General features: G+C 33.2%; 1 long non-coding RNA gene across 1 annotated transcript; it reads left to right on the forward strand.

Moving 5' to 3' along the window:
* The first annotated feature begins 138 nt into the window (after nucleotides 1–138).
* Nucleotides 139–12,300, forward strand: LOC148620730 (uncharacterized). The gene is made up of 3 exons (XR_015920818.1): nucleotides 139–180; nucleotides 10,873–11,365; nucleotides 12,206–12,300. It is a non-coding gene; the product is annotated as an uncharacterized LOC148620730 (long non-coding RNA).
* Nucleotides 12,301–23,622: the final 11,322 nt, after the last annotated feature.

Here is a 23,622-nt window from a genome sequence, read left to right on the forward strand (position 1 = left end):
CTGCATCTACTCTTATATGGTATGATATATATGTATTGAATTGTGCACAAGAACTATTAAATTGTGCACAAGAAAAACAAAATTGTGTGCACGAAATATAAAACGTGCGCACGAAATGTTAAGTCATACCTATGAGATACCATATTAAAAACCTATGAGTCCTGTGCAGTAAATATTAAGGTGAGCGCGCAAAATGGCATATATGGCAACTCTCGGATGTAACCATTGATAAAAAAAATCGGTCGATATAAATTAACTCTTAATTTGACAATGTACAGAAAAGTCGGAGGCGGATCCAGGAATTCCGAAAAGTGGGGTAAGGGTTGCGACTAGTCTTAGGTTAGTCCGCTCTGGTGATTTCCAGTTTGTTTGTTTTGTTTGGGGATTTTTTGTTTTGTTTTGCTTTGTTTATTTTTTTTTTTTTTTTTTTTTGATTTGTTTTGTTTTGTTTTTTGTTCAGTTGTTTGTCTGCCAAAGAGGGGTTACCTCGGCCCTTTGAATCCGCATACGAAAGTAGACACAAAAATCGAACACAAGTACATAAGGAAAGAAATGTAGCACCCATTAAGACAAGAAAGGCAGTTGTCTCACTATTTTGATCAAATATGATTTTCATTTTTCATAATTGTGAAAAATAGTAACCGCATAAGAATATACTTTATGAAAACTGTCTGATTTTTAATCGATCAAAATTTTAAGATGTGAAAAAAATAATGTAGGAACAATTTTTCATTTATTTATTTCGAAGTACCTATCAATTCGGTAAATTTGTTCTTACCCTTATATATGCATTTTTCACATATTACACTACTTTGCGGGCAAGCTTGCATCATGTACAATAAGCTAGAGAAATGCACTCATTTCTGTTTTTTGTTTCTGTTTTTGCTTTTGTTTTTGTTTTTGATCTGTTCTACGTTGTTTGAATTCGGCAAGTAGGTCACATTTCTAGTTCGGTATGAATAGGAAAAGCATACTTTCATGATATTGTGGCTAGCTTTAGTTATTTAGACATTGAAATAAGTTTTTCAAACTAAAAATTGAAAAGAAAATTATGCAACTATACTAACATATTAGAAAAGTACCAAGGAATGACAAGAATGTAGGAGTTAAAGCTATATTTACCATATGCTTAAAACTAATTATTCATATTAGCGGGTACTCCTTGAGTTTCGCGAATAATGACTGATGGCGAAGGTCATGAAAATATGTACGCCACGGAAAATAAATGTAATTACAGCACTGTAGATTGCACATGAATATTATGCCAAAACATCAAAATATCGATATTGGCGTATTCATGTATTCCTGGAACGGATTCAAATGTTATAAAGGGTTGGGTCCAATCCAGAAAAAAAATATATGTAAGGGGGTCTAGGTTATCATTTGCTTATATGTTTTGTTAATTTTGTTCAAAATTAACAAAACTTTCCAACACAAAGGGGATTGGAACTTCTACCAGGATCCGCCACTGTATTCACCCCCAGTAAAGTGATCTCACAATCCAAATATCTATAGCTTGTCATGAAATAGAAAACCACCAGATTGCATTGTCGTCCGTTATAACAAAAGCTCATAAGGCATTTGAAACGCACGAGTAGGTAATTTTTTAAAACAGTTATTATAACAACAAAGTCGTATGCTGAACTTATTGTAAATTAGATAAATGAAAATAATTATACGTATTATACCATATGTGCAAAGAGGTCTTATGACTAAATGTATAAATACAAAACAAACATATTATTTAGGGCAGTGCTACACTAAGAATCGAAAAGGAAGTATAGCAAAACAGTACAAAACAAACACGAAATTTACTAAACTGCGAAACGAAACGAAATTTACTATTCGGCGAAACGAAGTGAAGCGAAATGAAGTTTACTATACTGCGAAACGAAATTTACTAAAATGAAAAACTGTTACAAATGTACTGTACGCAGTCTACTCTAAGAAATATATAACTTTTTCTTATATCGCGATGAAAAGCAAGAGTATTACTAGTAACTCGTCACGCACAGAATTGTTGTTTTTTCCTTATTCAGGATCACGGTTGGTAAACAAAAATGCAACGTTGTAATATTTACACATTATCGGGGAGTGAAAAATAACATAAGTATATGCAAAAGTTTATTTATTCAACTCTTGTACGAACAAAAATAAAATAAGACCGTGTTTACACATACAAAAAAAATACAATTCGAAGTCGGCAAGCATCTAATTGTCAACAAAGGTTATACGCGTTTTTTTTTGTTTTGTTTTTTTTTTAAATTTAGCTCCGTCACAACGGTGAAAGCAGTTCTAGTCGCCGCATTAATCCGTTCGTCAGTCGCGCCGTGGTAGGGGTAGTTAAAAGTATTTACCCAAATGTGGAAACCAACTGCGCAGCATTTATATACAAATTGAATTATTGAATAAGTGAGTCTCCATTTCATTATATGGAGAAATTTCGGACATTTTTAGCCGGTTTATTTTTCGCGGGCACTTTATTTACGCTTTATTTTCTTTTAAATGTAGTTATTGATAGCTTGCTTATTATTCTTATTGACGCTTAACTGAGCTAATTGTATATTATTCCTCCTTATTTTGCTATGAGTGTTATCTGTATATTTGATGTTACTAAAATTTTGCAGTGCTTATATACGTAATAAAGATGTTCACTTCATATTTTGAGCATATTGTCTATAACTTGTTTAGTTTTCATGAATATATCCAATACACTTATGTGCCAAATATTTGACGGTTACAAATGTGAAGACATGAACATGTATAGCTCTTGCACGTTTATCTTACACATGATGTAGTATGTCATCTATTCTATCTTGAATCGGGATTAACGGCCAACGCGTCGGACTTCTATTCATTCCCTACAGTATTGATGTAAATACATACTGTATGTGATAAAAAGACTAAATCAGCCGTTTATTCATTTACGTGTTAAATTGTTCATGTCTTTGGAAATTGGGTTTAATTTTTTATGTTTTATGTCTATTATTCTAACATTTCTAGTTCTGAAATTGCCCGAGTGTGCCACCTCCCGGTATCGGAGCAAGAAAGAAAGATCAATCAAGGGAACCAAGATTCTTGTGAAAATAATAAAAAAAACAGATCTCTTTCGCGGTAGAAGTACCTTAAAGCCGGTTATTAACCGGAAGTCCTTTTGATTGACATCAGATGGTTTTAAGACTCAGAAGTCACATAACTTCCGAGTAAAAAGAAATTAAGGGACGAAGATCAGATAGGGAAAACAGACACACACAACAAAGAACACAAAATAACCCAAATAATACGTACAAAGAAATAACAGTAAATTCATGAGCGACTCGGGCATCTAATACTGGGAGCATGGACCAGGTGCACCGGCGTTGCTCATAAAAAGTAAAGTCTTGGGTTCTCGAAAGAAGAAAGGAAATATATGACACGTTGAACAAATCGGTTCTCATGGTGCAGATGGATACATCGATCCATGAGTTCATGATGACGACCATAAAACTTACAAAGTTCAAAAATGGACCACTTTGTATCTCCAACATAACCAAGTATGACACAGCAGCTACATTATTGTAGCTATGTGGCAAGTAACCTACTATTCTGCACACGATCAGATGTCTTTTTCTGGTCACATTATGCTTAATCTTTACAATTGCCCTTTTAGTGCCTTCACGAAATTCTCACTTTTTAAATATATTTTTTTCGGGCTTTGAAAGAATTCAAACAGAAAATATTGAAAACTTTAAGTTTTCACTCTCATTTTTATATACATCAACGTGTAAAAACAGTAATTCTCGTCCTTCGGTCCTAGAAATAATTTTTTCTCATATTGTGCATTATAATGACTTTTTGCTTATAGCTAGGTCAAGTGTTCTAAGAATTATTATTAGCAGTTAACGCGAGAGTCCATTTGAAATTTCCGCATTTAAAATTAGCATATTTCTGATAGTATTTACACATGTTCGGTGAGAATATAGATTTCAATATAAATTTTAGTGATCTGAAACAAATTAATGAAGACCTTTCATTCTATCCTGTCACATAAGAACTGTTATTTGATATGTAATGAATTTTCACGTTTCCGTCAACACACTGAATTCCAATTCAAACCGGGTTTAATGATCTGATTTTCCGCCAAAATTGAAAAAAATGATGTAAGGTTCAGTCTACTCTATATATACCACTCAACAAATTGTTCTGTTGGCTTCACAAAAGGTGACGTAGATTGGTGGTATATTCGACCCAGACTGTTTGCCCACTGAATTTTCTTGGAAAAAACTTTACCAGAATTAAAATGGGATTTATATGGATTTAAGAAAATCTGATGAAGATATCAACATTCGCATGCTTCTATTATAAATTAGATTTTTTAATCTGGCTATATTTAGCTGCAAAACCAGGGGGGAATCGATAATTTTAGATTGGGGGGGGGGCACAGTTAAAATTTCGCCGAGGAGAACGAGGCGAAAAAGTTTTTGAGGTCAAACTTTTGAAATATTCTTCTAGAGTGGGTGCAATGTAGATATGTTATGTGGTAAAATTAGCGAGGAATTAAAGTTTCAAACTAAAACCGCCAAAATCTACCCCTGACAACCCCTACTTTGCAAATTTTAGGGGGGGGACGCCCGCCACGCCCCCGTCTGAATCCGCCACCTACATGTAATACATTTATATTTATAGACACTTACACAAAAGAAAGTGGAGTAATTTGAAATTTCGCTCATATTAGTATTTGTGTACCCAAGTAAATAATTTACGCCTTTACCGAGTCAACAAATCGTGCTATTATTATGTATAGTGGTTTATGCCGTTCGGCAAAAAAGCTTTTGCCTGCACTTAATTTTGCTAATTTTTTTTTAAGATAAAATACACCCAGGAGAGACATAAATGATGCTCTAAAACGCTATCTCCGCGGAGCTTCGGGGGGAGGGGCTTCGCCCCCTGGACCCCCTACCAGGGCTCCGCCCAGGACCTGCTGAGGGCCTTATGCGGACCCCCCAGACCCCCTGCCGTAATTTTGCCTACACTTCAATTTGGCCTCAGCTACGCGCCTGAGAATAGAGAATATTGGCAAAAATCAAACAACAGTTACAGAATAATGGCCAAAAAAGTCATAAAATATAGCGTTTCTTTGGTTGGGTTCCTATTGAATAATTTTATTTCAGAAGTAACATAGTTTATTTGAAATAACTTCAATGCCCGTAGTGCTAGGCAGGTTATTTAGTGTGCACCACTTGATTGAGGTTATTTCTTCGTAGACCGAAAAAATATAATAGTCATTTCTTAAATGTTTCAGTAGTTATGTTAGTCCATGTTTCCATCTTAAGGAATAAAATTGGTGCCTCGCAGACACGTTCATAAGTGTGTGTCCATGCATGTTTTTGTTTAAGCTGACCATAACTCACATACAAAATGTCCACACTTGGAAAAGCGGTAGATTGAGAGGTAGTAGATAAATAAATGTGAAGTTTGCAATGCAGAATTAATTGATTCCCTGCTTTTTTATTTATTTTTCTCGACAATAGAGGAGACCTTTATGTATTTCTTTAATTCTTCACATCATTTGTACTGTATTCTCATTTCGTTTCGCAGTAAATTTATTTGTTTTCTGCTTACAGTTCATTTGTTACCGTTCCTCATTTTAGTAAATTTCGTTTCGTTGCGTTTCGTCTCGCAGAAAAGTAAATTTCATTTTGTTTAACAGTATAGTAAATTTCGTATCGTTTCGTTTAACAGTATAGTAAATTTCGTATCGTTTCGTTTAACAGTATAGTAAATTTAGTTTAGTTTCGTTTTGTTTGTTTTTGCTATATTTCGTTTTGTTTCATTGCATTTCGATTTCGTTTCGTAGTTAAGCACTGCGTTTCGTAGTTTTGCTCTGCGAAAATAGTCCTTTTTAAAAGACTGTCTATAAAAAAAAATTCAGACAAATCCTATCATGTGGGTGGCATATCATAATTTTTCCCACTTAATTGTTTGTTCCAGTACAATGTTTATATAATACAAAACGTAGGTATTTCAGTTTTTTGTCCGAAAATGAATTTTAAGTTCCCTAAGTAAGCAACCAAATTTGGACAAAATAAAGAGTTCTTTTTTTTCAATTGATTTCTATGATTTATTTATAATTTTTTTCTCTTTAATTGTTGCAGTAAATCAAAAATCAACGTTCAGTTTTGAGAAAAAGGATGTAATTGATTATTTTTTTGAAACAAAATTAGTCATGTGCCACCCAAAAAAAAATCAATCCATCCAATTGGTATTTTTTAAATCTATTTTCAAGAATGCACTTTCCTGTGTTTTTATGTCATTACGCAATAAAAGTATTGAAGGAATTGCAAAAAAGTCAATAACCTTACTAAATTATTTAATACGAATATGATTTATTTTTGGGTTTTTGTTTTGAAATATCGAGTGAAAGATAAGATTAATTCATAATCGAGAATTCACATAAATCAGTGTCTAAAAATTTTAATTTGTGACATGACAGGTGCTTTTAACAATATGATTGAAGATGTGTTCTCTATTATTTATTTTTTTTTCTCAGATTTTTTTTCAAGAAAATTCATGCATATGACTCAATTTTTATATGTCATTTCCCCTGTGCATAGCATATACATTATAAAGACTAAACCATGCACGACTGGCAAAATTAATCTTTCATACTAAAAGTTAAAATTACAAACATATCTAAATGACTTAAATTATATAACTTTAATCCTTTATACCAAAATCATGGGAATGTTAAAGAAGTAATTTATCTGATAATTTTAAATTATACTCTGACCTCAATAAGCTGAATGAATAAAAAGGGAACGATCTGAATCGCGATAACTCGATTAAAAAAATGTAATGGACAATTTCAAGTCCGCTCAATTTAAAATGTTGAAGTTGAATAGATTCCTTTGAGTTATCTCGCTTTTAACGTCTTCAGGCAACAAATATATTATACTCCCTCTTACAAATTTATCAACATATACACATTAAGTAGCACTCCAGCTAAGAATCATGCAAAATGTGATTCGTGGGTAAAAAGCCTACATAGTTTTATTTTTGATATTTTGTTCGAATTGTCATAGTAAACAGGAACTAACATTCAGTTTTTCATATAACCCGTGTCCTTAGGAGATAAAAATTATATAATGTGCACAGTAGATTTCAAAATTAAGGGGGATAACTCTGTAAATGACACTCAAATACAATAGAATCTATTGGATTTTCAGTGTTGATTATCGCCTAAGAGCAGGCAGATTTGAATGAATAATTACACATTTCTTAATATAGACCCATAAAACAACTTTATTACAAAAATAAAAATATGTAGCCTTTTTGGGGTGTATCACATTTTTCAGACTTTGCACGATTCTTACAAAGACCGCTACTTAAATATTGTTAATATGTACCATCAACAAAAATACATTTTCTTACAAACTAAGAAAAATATAGAAAAAAAAGAAGCTCCACAGAAAATTAAATTGAAGTGCAATCTTCTCTTGTAAGATATAAAGATAATTGAAATTAACTTGAAAGATAATTCTGAAAAAGCGTTCATTTCCATTATCTTCAAAGACGTCGGGCGTCATATCAAGAGTTGTAGGCTTTATGGGACGAACTGGGATCCTTCAACTAGTGTAATCCAGCCTCGGTTTAAGCGTTTTCGACATTTCTTTAAATGTTTTAATTGTTTATTGCTTTCATCTAATTACCACTGTTTGCATGACTTTCTTATATTAGTTTTAAATAAAAATTTCAATTTTATCAAAGGCTTGTGTTGAAGATGTTTGTCGCTTATCTTGTTTGAGAATTTCTTAGCAAACGTCTACAGTATAAATGTCACTGTTCTCTCCGGCATTAATTTGTATATCTTTTTAATACCCCTACAGGGATAAACCCCAAAATTTCTTTAATAAGGATGTCATAATTAAAAAAAAAATGTATATTTATATGCTTTAAGACAGGCTGTCTTTAACAAAAAATAAACAAACAAACAAGCGTAGAAGGGGTTGTTATTAATTTCGCAGAATCACTATCTTTTAATGAAAATTTATTCTTCTTATCATAAATCATCTCATACGGACTACATTACGCATGTAACTCCAACATGGCTTCTGTTGGTTGGTTAATTCAAAATTTGTCCGTGAAGGTCCGGTTAATTGACAAGCCATGACAATACAATAGCGGACAGAGAGGGAGAAGGTAATTTTGTGCGAAAAAAATATGGCTAAATGAACATTAAGTAGTCTGTTACCCTCCCCCTTTATAATATTTGAATGATCTGGATCTGCCACAGTATTTGTGATTCGGTAAAATTCTTTACACCGGAAAACCCTTATTTCCATATCTGCATGTAAACATTTTCATTTTACTGTCATACCACATGTAATGACAACAGAAATTCAATAGTTGCAAATTTTAATTATGGGAGGTTTTTGATATCTGTCACTAAAATTCCAAAGTCGATTGTAACTTTCTATCATAGTTAAACAAGTATTCATCTTTCAGGACTCATAAAATACAAAGAACATCGAAAAAAAATATAAAGGCAATGATATACTCTACACTTACCTGTGGAATTCCATTGAAATTCACAATAATTATAATTGAATACTTTATTCAGAAAAAGAAAAGCGTTTCGTTTGAAATATAAAGAACGTTCAAATAATATTTACAGATGTCTTCAGTTTAACATAACTAACGGCTGATTTCTACTGACAAATTACAATATTTCAGTCAACAGAAATTAAATGTTGACAACCATAAAAAGACAGTCCGTAAAATAGCGTATAAAAACAAAATTCTGTCTAGAAAAGGGTACATACAAGAAAGCCTTAACAACTTAATAAATAGGAAAATTGATCCACCAATCTAATGAAAGGATATGTGTCATTGTATAGAGAGTATTATGTCATGGGCACATTCTTCTTGGTCTCAAAAAAGTTTATTTTACATTTTTTTTGGCAAAATTGAAACATACTTCTCAAATCGTTTAAAAAGGTGCACATTTTCAACTCCTGTAAGATGTTGTAATTCAAGAAGCTTTTTGTGTGATGAGCCTTCACTGACAGGGGTTTTTCATTCAACATAAATTAATTCTATATTAGATTTAAAAATTACATATATATTGAATGCCTTGTCATGAAACGTACTGACACGCTATATATGATAAATAGATAAAATAAACAAACTCCCAGATACCACACTCCTCTCCACAAAATGTCCTGTACTTTTTTCTATATTGTATGAGAGAATATTTCCAAAGTAGAAAATTATTTTGTAAGAAATCCACACCTGTTTTCAACTTTAATCCTTCATCATCATGCCGTACCATCACCCCACTGTTTAACACCTGAAGACCGAGCCTAATTTAAAAAATTTGACTGACAAATTGAATTCAGAAAGCCTTTGAATATTGATGTCAGGCCTACTCTGAATACCATCGACGAAAAATGACCGTTACATCTTGTTATATGTGAAAAGACCACTCAAAAATGAATGAATATAGAATAAAATGTTTGGCTATCACTTTGTTAGGTAGTGAAAAGTCAATTAAAAAGCGGTATGGAGATATGAGAATTCTTAAGTCATATTAAGAGGTCCAGGTGCAAAATATACGTTATACCAGGACACACGGATTTGTAATTTGTTGGACATGTTTAATAAAAGTTGCTAGAACCACCCTCGGAGTTTTTCAAAACAAAAATATAGTAGTCATTTTATTTAAAATCATTTCCAAAAGGCAACTGAAATTCACACTTCGAGTATTTCGAGATTTTTCGTCTGTCGTATAAATATTTTGAGTCTCAAAATTTCGCCATACTAAAATTATCATGAGGTTGTACGATTGCATTTGCCATAACAGCGATAAATAAGCTGTCTCAGTAATCTACAGTCGTTTACAGTATTACTTAGTTATCTGGCATTTAATAAGAAAACGAACCAATGTTAAAGAAAAAAGTTTGGTAACAAACAGCAATGGAAAATCCAGGAAAAGAATATAATCTCGATTCCCCATGATGATTGTGATTTCTCCCTTAGATACAATGATACCATTGATTCACACGACTGAAAACATTACATCAAAGTTACTGATTTTTTATGCAAAAAGCTATTTCATTAAGTACAGAAATCAAGTGCATAACCCATTAGTGTTTTCTAAATATAACATAATCTTCTTCACACATTTAATTAGGGGGAAAAAACAGTATCATAAAGTTAATGATATAATGCGTTATCTTTTAATTTTCCACTTTTCTAAAATCTGACTTCGGATTGATTCACGCTTTACAATGTACAACATGCATGTACATTGACACTAGTCATGTTAAACTACGTAAAATGATTGTTAGTCAACGCAATGCAGTCACTTTGTGGTGAGTGCTGGTAGCGTACACGTAAAACTTCTTTTCTAGAGAGTAAATAGTACTCTTTCCTGAAAAAGAATGGTTAGTCTCGTTACGTCAATGTATCTGGTGTGATAACACACGACAAGTTTGCTGTTACGACAAAAATTCGCTCTTGTTCGTACAACGTATTAAAAAATGGCGCATTTGTCGATGCTATGCTCTTCTGAATTCGTCTTATCCCACTCTCTAGATAGTTCTTTCATAAAAAATAAGACACTAAAATCTAATATTTTGTAGGTCAGCTACGAAACCGTTATCAATGCAATATATCCTGTCTTTAATGTCGCTTTATGCTAATTCATAGAATTAAAATTAAATTAATTGTGCTCCTGATATAGTATTTTTGATGTTAATAGCTTTTCAATCAGTCATTAAATTTAAATACGCATTTAAGTTGCATAAAGTTTTCATGAATGAAATACAAATTATCTTCCCACGAATACAAGTAGATTGAACGCGTCTGTAATAAACAATTTGTATTTTTCAGAAATGTCCTTGGACTGCAAACTACGAAGAGTGCAATGCAGAGCCTGCCACCAGCCTCTCTTCGTATGTATCGTTGAAGATGCTACAATAAACCCGCGTTAATCGTGTACTTTTGATAAAATGGTGAACGTTACACGGAACTTTCATTTGAATACAATGTAACACTTGATTAAGATAGAACTACTAGTCACTTAAGGTTGCAGCTTGTTTTCCATGAATGACATTTGATAATTTGTATGAATAACCATAATTGATCTAGGCTTGTATTCAGGCCTGTATTTTAGCTCACAGAAAGTATTACTGCGAATACTTTGGACATAACTAACTGAAACATACACACGTGTCAGATCTACTATGTGTCTAACCGTGCATTGTCCACAGAGAAGTTGCAAATTATATTATGGCTAAGAAGGCAGACCTAGAATGTCAAGGATTGGTTTCTCTCGGTTCGGAACCTCAACACACCATGAAGCGGACTCATGATGAACAGAATGGTTAGTTTTTTGCACCCACTATCACTACTGGTATCAGTCTTTGACAGTTAATATATCGAATTTGTTTACTATGCGGGCAAAAACTTTCCTTTTTCCCTATTTTCCTCTCCTTATTCCTATATAAAATCTCGAAATTTAAAGTCAAAGTTATGAAATTTGAAAACTTAAACAAACTTTTACAAATTTGTAATTTCGAGTTTAAACTAAAAAAAAATAAGATTACAAAAAAAAACCAAACAAAATGAAACATTTGTATGACCCCAATACGCTTCGGTAGGAATCCGGAACACTGTTTTCTTTTAATCGTACCAAACAGTTTTAAAAAAAAACTTTTAATCGTACCAAACAGTTCAAAAAAGGCTTCGCTATATCTATATTTTGTAATGTTCCACTGTTCTGAACTTAGATCTGGTTCGTTGTATGTTCATTAATGATCAGATATCGGCTTTCATTTTTCAGAGTACATGTAATAAATTTAAAATTGATAAATAAAACCAGGATATGCGTAAAACGCCTACAGATGTGTACATAGGATCTAAATTTCCATTCAGTAAAATTTATTTTAGGTAAAAATATTGCACCAACACTATATTTTGATATGGGAAAGAGCTGTGTCAACAGAAAGTTTTTAGAAAGAAAATATACAGTTAAACAGTCTCAGGGTACGAGGCCTTCAACATGGAATTCGTTTTGTATACAATTTAGAAACCGTAAAAGTTCGTTACAAAACTGATGAAATTGAATCTCAGTTAGGTAATAAGTCGATATCCCTCGTCCTGATGTTCCATAATTCAACTAAATGGTGTTGGCTGTAGAGTTTGTTTTCAATTTCCTCCACAGACCTTATAGTCGTTTCCTGATTTGGTACATATCACTCCGCTGGCGTAGCTTTGAGTAGCGGATACACCCTCTGCGCAGGCGAGTGGATTCTTAAAGCTGTATCCAGTTAAGTATCATATAAGGCTCACAGACAACAATAAACATGTAAACATGAATACTTGTTCTCGACGTCAGATCGAGGTTGGACATATCAGTGGCAACCATAGCGGGCCCTCAAATAAACAGTTTACATTATTGTCATTCTCTCTTAACTGAGGAAAAACGTACAATATGGTAAGCCTATCTGAACCGAACCCTTCCGAACTAGGGAATCTGTCCCTTGCATCCAGGCGTTTGGTTTACACACGTTACAATTAAAGTTGGTATAAACGAACACTACTGATTAAAGTAAACAGGTTATCGTTTTATTCAGCGCAAGATTTTGTTTTGTTAAATTTGCTTGCACTTGTTTTCCCATGCCTCATTAAATTTCATGAATATCTCACATCCACACAACGACAAATCGTATCAAAAGAGATTGGCATTTACAAAGAACTAACGAAAAACCTACTTCAAATTTTCCAAAAAAGAAAGCAGGTTCCAATGATCATGATATATAATTAAATGTAGTTGTGTCCAAACCGGACATTGAATAACCATAACAATCACACCTTAGTGGCGGATCCAGGAAGTGGGCAGTTGGGATGTAACTTTTCTTGTTGGTAAATTTTGTGTTATCATTATGTGCTATCTTTTGAAACAAACGAGCAAATAATTACCCCCCCCCCCCAACCATTTTTTCAAAATATCTGGATCCGCGCCATCACCTGTCCTATAACGGCTATACAACATGTCACTCTTCTTCACAGTGTTCCTACATAAGTAGACTGGCTTTTAGGAATAACGGTATCTCATCAATTTTCTAAATTCTAAGTTTTACTTGTACAAGCATTTAAAACAGACAAAGGTAGATTAATTGTCAAGGGTCAGAGGTGTATACGCCTACTGTTAGGTACATACATTCTAAATTTCCCATTCAATAAAATTTTACTTCGTGAAAGCACTTGAAAAGTATTTCACATTGGTAGTTTTCTAGATCTCCGTTTGATATTTGCTGAATTCAAAGTTACCTCCCGTTTGTGATAGAAAAAATTCCATCCCTGCTTAATTTTTGATAGAAATAAATAGACGAAAAATCGTGTTTTTTTAGAACTTGAGAAAATAAGATACATTTTTTTTTAAATTTAGTATTACGATGATTTTTTTTTCTGAATAACAAAATTCTTCCTATGGTTCTAATTATAAATTGGAATTATCCAGCAGTCAAGTAAACGACGCACAGTGACGCAAAATTCTGAAAAAAAAACATAGTATTTATGGGATATTAAGCGATACCCGCCACGTTGTGATGAACAAAGGGGATAGGCAAAATGTTCAAAATGGTTTAACTCAATAACTTCATTTAGGTTTTGCTGAACATTAATAAACATAATCTGCATATTATGGTACTGAACAAGTGTGCAAAGTTTAAAAAAATATTCATCAATTTGTTCCCAAGTTATTATCTAGAAATTGTAGGGAACAGACAGACGTTCATGCAACTTCTCGGATGGTATAACATAATACCGGCCCACTTTGTATGGGTATTAATAACTAAACATCATACTGATTAGTGTATCCTTCATTGAAACATAAGAACAAAACATCATGGCTACATATATATGTATGGACATTCAATGATTACATTCTTAGGAACCGACCATTTTTATACCGAGGGGGTGGGAGGGGGGGGGGGGCGCTGGGATTTTCAATGTTGCTAAATAATTTTTTTCTGCTCTACTTAAAGTTATTTAACTTTTTTTCAATAGCAATTGAATTATATTTTTTTCAGGAATATGGCAAGGTTTTTTTTTGCTAGTCAAATTTGCGATAAACAATAAATGTATAATATTATATATATATCAAAGGAGGACATATGAAAGTAAAGACTCAGATAATCAGATACTGTCTTCTTGTTAAGACCAAATAAAATTAATTAATAGGTTTACATCCCCTCCCGCTCCTAAAAAATGACATTTAAAAAAAAAATGGAACGGGAATTTCAAAATCAGGACTTCAATTTCTTGTATTCAGGCACTATAATATACAAATCTTTCAATTCTTGGTGACTAAAATAATATTTCTTCTCTGAAACTGATGTGGCTATGGATTTAGAACATGTCCATACACCAAAAAGATAAAATTAGGCCAGGAAATATCTGGTAAGGAGTAAAAAGTAAAAAATAAAGTCCCCCAACCATCCCATATTTTTGGTAAGGGTTGGATGACATTTACTTGGCCTTAACAAGACATGGCTTTATCTGTAGCCAGGAATTGATGAGGAGCTGCTTCTTTTTTCTAAACCATACAGAGCACGAGAAAGTCTGCGACTCTTGCAGGCCGAAAAGTTTACCCTGGGATAGCACGAGAAAGTCTGGAACTTGAGCAGGGAAGCAGTTCACGTCACAATCAATTATGCATGTCCAATCTAGAGTCTATAGCCCTTTAGCACGCCAAAATATACCAAGTAGGCAAGAGGTAATCTATGAGTAAATTCATGATTGTATATTATATCTAATAAAAATTCTTGCACACTTACATAGAAAATAAGGGGTGACAGGAGACAACCTTGGAGTATCTCTAGTATGTTCATTGAAGGATGGCGAGAGTGTTGAATTGTGGAGGACTTGGCATTTGGTGTTTTTGTAGAGTCCTTACATAATCTTTACAATTTGACAGGGATTCCACAGTGTCTTAGTATCTTCCAAAGTGCATTTCTGTTAACTATGCTAAGGCCTTCTTGAAGTCAACGAACTTTATGTAGAGGGATGATTGCCATTCTATTGACTCCTCGATGATAACCTGTAATGTGGCAATTTGGTCAATACATAATCGACCACATCGGAATCTGGAGAGTAGCTGAATTCCTCTCCAGTTTTTGGCAGTTGCTCGGGTCGTCCTTCTTTGGAAGCGTATTGATGTAGCTTAAACTCCACTCTTCAGGGATTTCGACTTTTTCTCAGATGTAAGGTGAATAGGGCCCCATGCAGGTCCAATTTTCAACAGAACAGGTGAAACATTGCTGCTCGGGCGTTAAAACCCAACAATCAATCATTCAATCGAGATGTAGGTTTTTTCCGGGTTGATCTTCAAAACCTCAGGTGGAAATTTGGTTCGGCACTGGGGCTTTTCCAGTCTTTATTCGTAGGGCTTTTATGATTTAATTCATCCCTCGAGATTAGGCCAGTATCAACATCGAGGTATTCAGGAGGTAGATTAGGAACATCTGATATATCTTCTCCATTTGACAGTGGTTGATCTAGGTTTGTTATCACATTGTCATCTTTGTCATTCACTGGTTTGGATGTGTTGGTCTTTCTATCTGTCAATTTGCGTGTGATGTTGTACTCAGTTTTTGTGTCATTTCTGTCTATTGCATTCTTTGCTTTTGAAGCGAGCTCGTTGATGTAGGTTCTTTTATCCTGTCTGCTCCTTTCTCTTTACTTCTTTCCTAATGCTTATACGCGTCAACCATTCTTTCAGCAATCTTGTCTTGACCTGGTTAAATTATATTTTAACTGACCTACGCTTCTCAGTTGTCTCGATTGTATCGTCAGATAACCATGGCTTGTATTCCTTCTTTGGGAATCCAAGTTCTTCTTGGCATGTGGTGTTATATGTGGATTTTACTCTTTGCAATTGTTTGTCTACTGCGCCTCTTCCTTATGTTATACTTTCGCCTTCTAATCTAATCTTGTCTGGTTGTCATGGCTATCTTGATCTTCAATTTAGCCACCACAAGTTGGAGCTGGTTGTAAAACTCTTCTTTGTCTTCTTTCTCTGCTACGTTGGTAGAAGCGTAGCATTGAATGACAGTTACTTTTTGTATCTTTGACATAAATCTTGCCACGATAAATCTTTCACTCACAGGATTCCATTCGATGAATGATGATTTGGCCTTCATGTTGAGTGAGATTTCTACTCCATGTTGATGGTTGCCATCCTCATTTTGTGGTCTAGAGTACAGTAGAGTTTACCCTGAAGATAGTATGACTGCTCCAGATGATGTCCATCTAACTTCGTCCCAAAATATCAAGGTTGTAGCGCTCCATTTCTGTTGCAGCCGGAAGAGCTTTTCCGGTTCCATATAATGTCTCATTGAGGCAGTCTTGAGGGAGAAAAGTTTCATCGGCAGATGAAAAATTATAGTTAAGGGAAATCGGATGTATTTTGTAATATATATACACATATCACTAGTATATTTCAGGAATGTTGCATTGTCTTCAGATCATATAGTGAAAATATTAATTAGTTTCGTAATTAAATGTATTATGTAAAAGATGCATATATAAAGAATGGTATATACATGTGATGATTTTATCTCCAACAGATAAAAAGTGCTATGGAGTAATATTTATAGTTTAATTGTTCATGAAAGACGTGCATTATAAAGGTTTGACCGGGGTCTGCTTTAGTGGTGGTTTTAATGGTTGAGAGCATTCAGGGTCATTGATTATATAAGACCAGTGCTTTCGTAACAAATACGAGATTGTGTGTAATGTTGAATAGTATTTTGTTACAGACGTTAATAACTTTTTATTATTTTTATATTATTGACTTTAAGTCTGAGCGCACACGCTCTGCTTGTGGGCAGCACAAGCTGTATATTTTGCAGTCGAGTAACTTTTTATTGAATTTAAACTTTTAAGAATGTGCAGTAGGCACATTGGACTACAAAGTCTTAAGTGTCGTAAGGTTTCACCCTATTCCATTTGGATTTATATATAATTGCACTTTCTCTAAGAACTTTATTGGGGACTTAAATGAGTACATTAGTTCAGGTTCTTATTAGCCATGTTAAATAACATTTGAAGTTGATCAAAAGACCCATTAAAGACAATAAAGCCATCATCTCCGAGCTAATTATTTTGTGCTTGTTTGGGAGCTTTTCAACCATAAAGTTAATAAGTTCTTACCGTTGGATGTCATATATGTCAGGGCTAGGGAATGTCTTCATTGCACATCGCATTAAGAACTAATTCTAATAGAACACATTATGATATTAGAAGTAAGTTCTCATTGCTCAAAAATATAGCATAGTCTTCTTTTTTTTTCATTTCAAAGTGAACGTTTTGATGTACGAGACCACAATTATCTGCCCTTAGCTTTTCGTTCCTATAATAATAGGGGATTTTTCAAAATTTTTTTAGAAACACTTCCTTTCAAAATTTCTCATACTTTTTGTGCTCAAATGGATGAGGAATAATGAAATTATTTTAGTAGATGTGTTGAAATCAGAAATTTGACATTTAGGTTGTGATTTGGTGAAGTCAAAAAAGGTCAAGTTTGTGATATCCGGAAGCCATTTTGGGTCATATTTTAGGGTATCTCTGTGTTTATGCATATAAATTGAAAAAAATAATGGTATTTTTTTTTATATTTTTTATATAAATTGTTGGAAGGTTCAAATGAACATCCCTGAAAATCTTAATTGTATTGCGTCGGTGGAATTTTTTTAAATTACAGAAAGGCTATAAAGAATTTTTCGACTATAAACCGCAAAATGTTGACATTAAAGACATTTGTTACATACTTCTTCATACTTACATTAACATGTTGAATGTCAGTTTATGGTACGTTCACTATATGTACATGAGATGCCTCTTCTCTCCTTTTCTTTTTTTTTCTACTTAAACTTTTTTTTTTATGAAAAACAGAATACAATTTTTTTTTTCACCATTAAGCAACTTCATTTATTTTTTTCTTGCCACGGCAAAAATATTTTTTTATTTTTCTTCAAAGTGAAATTAATTTTTTTTCTCAAAAATATCCCAGGCCCCCTCAATATATAAATGGTCGGTGCCTCATAATAAGATAAATACGATATATGTTTTACAAAACAACGACCACATATGTATGATACACTCATAACCAAATACGTATACTTTTATAGTGATTACTTTGACTACATTTGAATAAAAATAATGTTACTACAAAGATACATGTGCGTAATGGTGCCATGACGACATATGTGAAAAATTACCAAGATAATATATGTATAAAATTACCAAAGTCAGATAAACTGTTTAAATTTCCCAGACTACATATGTAAAACTACAAAGATTATTTCTGTATAACATTATCAAGAATAGAGGTGTATAATAATTATCAAGGCTACATATCCAATATTACTAAGACTGCCTATGCAAACACTACCAAGATCACATATGTATAACATTACCATGGTTAGATATGTATAAAATTACCAAGACTATGTGTGTAAAACTACTGCGATTACATATGTATGATAATGCCATGATTACATTTTGACAACGCATGTGTAGCAAGATCATGAATACGTGTTAATGAATATATGATAAAAATTATACAAAAAAGTATATGTATGAAAAATACTACATATGTAGGGAAAAAACATGACTACATATATAGGAAAAAAACCATGATTACATATGTATAAAAAAAAATATTGAAATATGGAGAAATAGGAACTAAAATCTGCAATGTGTAATACAAGAAATGAAACCACATCGTTTGAAGGGTTTTGAATTTCGTCATGATACTGTATTCTTACGAAATCAATACCAATCAAACACTGAGGTTTCTTGTATTGCACATGATAGAACCTCTCGGTGCTCAACTTAGATTCCTATTTCAATATGGTTGTTTTATTAGTACCTTTTGTTTAGAATATTTTTTACGATGTATGTATTTCCTATGTATTTGCATGGTCTTAATGCTGTCGTTGAGAACACATGTACAGCGTACCGAAATTGCAATTTCAATTGTGGTGGGTATTTTTGTAATTACAAACTTAGGCTTCCGCATGCTAACGACAAACTAGTTACCACAGCATTCTGTACTGTCCCGTTGTTGCTGATTATGACTAATATCCTCTCAAAAAATCGTTTCTTTAAATTTTGAAGCTGCGTAAATCAAATAATATATTCAGTATCACAGGGGTCAGATTAAAGACAAGTTTCACTTTTTTGTGTACCATGAATTTAAAACAAAAACCAGTGACACATTTCCTTTGTATGAATTATTAATATTTTGGGGTATTTTTTTCTGCTTTTTAATTATTTGTTTCATATCTTAACTTCTTTTCAATACTGGGCAATAAATTTAAACGGGATTTTAACTTCAGAGGTTTTAAAACAAACTGTACACAACTACATTGTCTGATGTTCGTTTCATCGCTAAGACAAAAGATTTATGGTATTAAAACACATGGGAAATGTATCCTCTTACGAACTTAATTATGTTTGATACAACAAACCGGAAATCTCAAATTCTTCTTTCAGTTAGTGCTATCTGGGTAACACACAAATAGGTTTTAGTCTGTGTATTTATGTGTCTTCTGATGTTGGATGTAGATCATGGTATGTCCAGATTATAAAATATCAAACACTGTCAAGGACAATTTTTTCATATACCGGACGAATTTGGAAAAGAAAAACCAGGGGAAGCTGCGACATATCATCTAGGGGCGTGTAAGACCAGGGAGGTTTATATCAAAACAAATTATATGACCTATTTCTTTATGAAAACACTAAGTTCCCCTACACTAATTGTGAAATCCAACCTTAATTTTTTACGAAATGCTTCCATTTCAGTCACTTACAGAAGTTCCCATTCATCCCGTTCACGTCCAGTGTCTCCAGTGCTTACAGGCTTGCAATTGTAAGTATTTGAGATTGATGAGTTTCTCACAAGACCATGTATGCATGTGCAGTTCTTATATGCTGTCTATAAATATTTGCCAGATGAGAGTCTTTTGCTGTGAAACTACGGAAATTGAAACATGTATTGTGTATTCTAGCACCTATACTATGTCTGTCTTAACCACATTAGCAGAAATAGACCTTTTATTTTAGTAAAGTAGGTTCACTGCGTAATTGTAAATATTGCATGATTTCCGCGTGAATCTATTCCGTTTTTATTATTTGCTTTTGCTTTTCAATGCATTTCTATTTGAAGTTAATATTTGCCTGTTTTAATTTGTGTGTTGTATTTACAACGGTCGCTATATGTACACCTTGCCACTGTTTATTCCGATCTTGCAAGATTTTTCGGTGAGTTATAATGATGACTAAAATGAGCACATATTTACGACGATATATGTCTTACTGATGGGATAGGTACATGTACAAAATCTACACCAATTCCGATCAAACGTATTGCGTAACTAACTGTACCTATGCTCCATTTTTTCCTGTGTTGAACAGTACAAGAAGTAAAGATGATTGATCCACACATTTAGGTTAAACTAATTATCAAATGTAAGTTTTTGTAAGAATCAGACAAAGTTGTTTAAAATCAGAAACATATATTACAAAAACCCACCTGTCTTACAATATAATTCCACTCAAAGATGATTTCTCTATTTGAGAAGACCATTATATATTTGATTTCTGCATCACTGGATTTGCTCAGAAATTTTTCAATAGAATGTTAGAAAAATAAGATTTTTGACAGAGTTATCTGCCCTTGAAATGTTCATTTTCAGTGCATTTGAAAGAAATCATAACTCAGTTTACAATATGAGATGGAAAATCCTGTCTTTTTTTCTTGATTCTAATGGTACAAATAGTCCATAACTAAATTTTCAAAATTATGCCCGATTCTTATGGAGACTGACACATAAGAATACGGTGCATGATGTTTATCTAAACCGAACTTCGTTTGGACTTAAGTTTAATTATGTGTGGGTTAGGCAGAAAAGTATTGTACACTGGCCTAATACATATATCCTCAATAATTATAGATAACGATTACCATATAGTGTCTACTATCTTGAAACGACCTAAATGTACTTTAAGAAGTCGGTTAAACGCAAGGACTTTTTATTCCACTTCCTCATTTTTTAATTTGTCGTAACATCCAAACCTCTCCTACTTTGGATTTCCATTTCATCTTATTCGCAATTAAAAGGATTCTTGCGGCTGTATAGATAGATTTTGTAGTGCTAAAATTCACCAATAAAAATTGCAGTCACCTATTAACTCACCGGTAGATCCAAGGGTGGGGTACTTGAGATTTGGACTCCCTTTTTATTGGAAAATTTATAATTTTTACGTGTAAAATTGACTAAAGAAATGGCAAATATATTGTCCTATCCGCCCCCTCTTTTCCGCGGAATCCCGGTTAGCACCCCTCCTTTTCAAAGTGTCTGGTTCCGCTAATGCAACTTATATATGTATAAATGGTGTTCAGCTTGTTCCAATCTGAGAATTACGGAAGCGTTATCATGGTCAAACGGATATTTTTTTTTTGTTGTAAATATCAAAATTTTGTCTTAGAAATGTCAAAATTTTCAAGTTTAATTTCATTTTTTAAGTAAATAGGCTCGTAATTTCAACTTTTTTCATTTCAAACTTGAAATTTTGACATATTCAAGTCGAAATTTTCACTAAAAATATACGCTTTCGGACAGGAAACTTCCTTGATCATAGTTTTTCATTAAAATTTTATTTTTTGGTGTATTTTCCTTCAGTTTCATTGGAATCTGCGTTTTACATTCAACATAGAAATGTACTTTGTTGATTAATGATTCGTGGTATTCACCAACCAAGTAGTCAGACTTGTCTGGCCCCGAATCATAACATATAGTTTATTCATAAAGCTTATTATATACAGTGTGACAAATTTCCCAATACCTAAAAACCCTGAAGCTTCATTTCTTGTAATGCACATGGTAGAACCACTCAGTGATGGATTCGGCTTCCTATTATTACTTACTTGTATACTATTTCTTTGGATCGAGATCTTCCTATATATGTGATTCTTGTGCTATTAATTGGGGTGGGGGGGGGGTTACTCCTTGAAATACGTGTACAGCATATCGAAATTTGCAATATATATGACTGGTATTTTTTTGTCATTTATATACAGTTTGCGCTCTGCAAAGTTTTGTAGTTCTGAAAAAGATGTAGACATTACAGTCTTATGTATATACACTTTTAACTGAAGTGAGAAGTTTTAATCACTCCCAAAATCATTAACCGAATTCATCCGTAGCTTGGAACTCCCGAATTCTTTCTCTTAACCATCTATCTCAGTAACGAAAAAGATTTATGCAAAAAGGAAGCACACGTGTTTTTAAAGACCACAGTCGCTTAGTATAACTGTCTCCGATTGTTTGACGTATTTCCGGATATGTCTTAATTGCATAATTTTGAGGAATGATATGTAGATTAAAATACCATGTATATAAACTAAAGTTACTATGTTTAACCGATTTTATTGATTCCATTCGTCAAAATTACATAACTTTAGGAATGAAGTGTAATTTGGATTAAAGTAACATATAGATAAACAAAATAAATATTATTTCTTGCAATCATTAAGTGCAGAGCGGAAATGTCAGTATCCGTGTACTTTTATGAGTACAAAATCAAATTGTCAATGTGCTATGCGTTAAATCGCAATAATAGCACTATCATAAATATTAAGGTTTGTAAAAGAAATAATTTACAGAATTGAAAAGAGTTCTTCGCTTGCAAAATTAATATCAGCATGCTTATTTAGAACTTCTTAAAGTTTGCATCAAAAACTATTTCACCTCTGATTTGTTGGGTTCGTTCTGTAGTGTCATTATGATTTCTTGTATGTACTTTTGGCTCCTTTGGTTTTGTATGTTATGTTCGTCATCTTTTGTCTTCTTTGGGATTCTTTGCTTTAATTTGTTCTCAGATTTCTCCTCGTTCGACAATACGGTATTCAATCTTTTCGTGCAAAATATTGATACAACTTATGTCCCATCTTTTCCCGCTATTTAGAATTAGAAACACTAGTGAACAGAAGTATGCATAATGCATTTTACGTACTGAATGCTTTGGAAAAAGTGGAACAGCCGTACAGCTACAACATTCGAGCTCCACAATTAAACCTTAATGGTTGTTTTACATAATCAAGTTTATGTTGCAATTTTTTTCCCTGTGTTGACCCCTTATATAGTAATAGTCTATGTTTCAAGACGTTTTTTATTTACATGTTTGTTCCCTGTCCTTACCTATTTCCCAATAACATGCTTTTTTCCACCTCTTGATAGTGCATATCTAAACTGAGACCTCCAATGAAAAAAAACTTGTAGTTTCTTTTTTCAAACTATGACCGGGTATTTGGAAACAAACAAAAAAATGAAAGGAATGCAGTACCAACAAAGTATCCAAAATACTATAGGATTGCAAGCTCCACGCAGCGGCAGACGTTCGTTTTCTCTTTTACTAACTGCTGCAGACAATCTTTCGAAATTCTCGGACTTTATCGAAATCAAACGTCGTTTGACAATCGGATTACGTCGCGTGAAATTATTCACTTCTTCCCAACTTTGCAAGTTTCTTGCATTTTCTGAGAGGGCTGCAGCGTGTAGAGTGAAT

The sequence above is a fragment of the Perna viridis genome, chromosome 3, assembly GCF_037379345.1.
Source record: "Perna viridis isolate PV_CMFRI_1.1 ecotype Kerala chromosome 3, ASM3737934v1, whole genome shotgun sequence".
NCBI classification, from domain to species: Eukaryota; Metazoa; Mollusca; class Bivalvia; order Mytilida; family Mytilidae; genus Perna; species Perna viridis.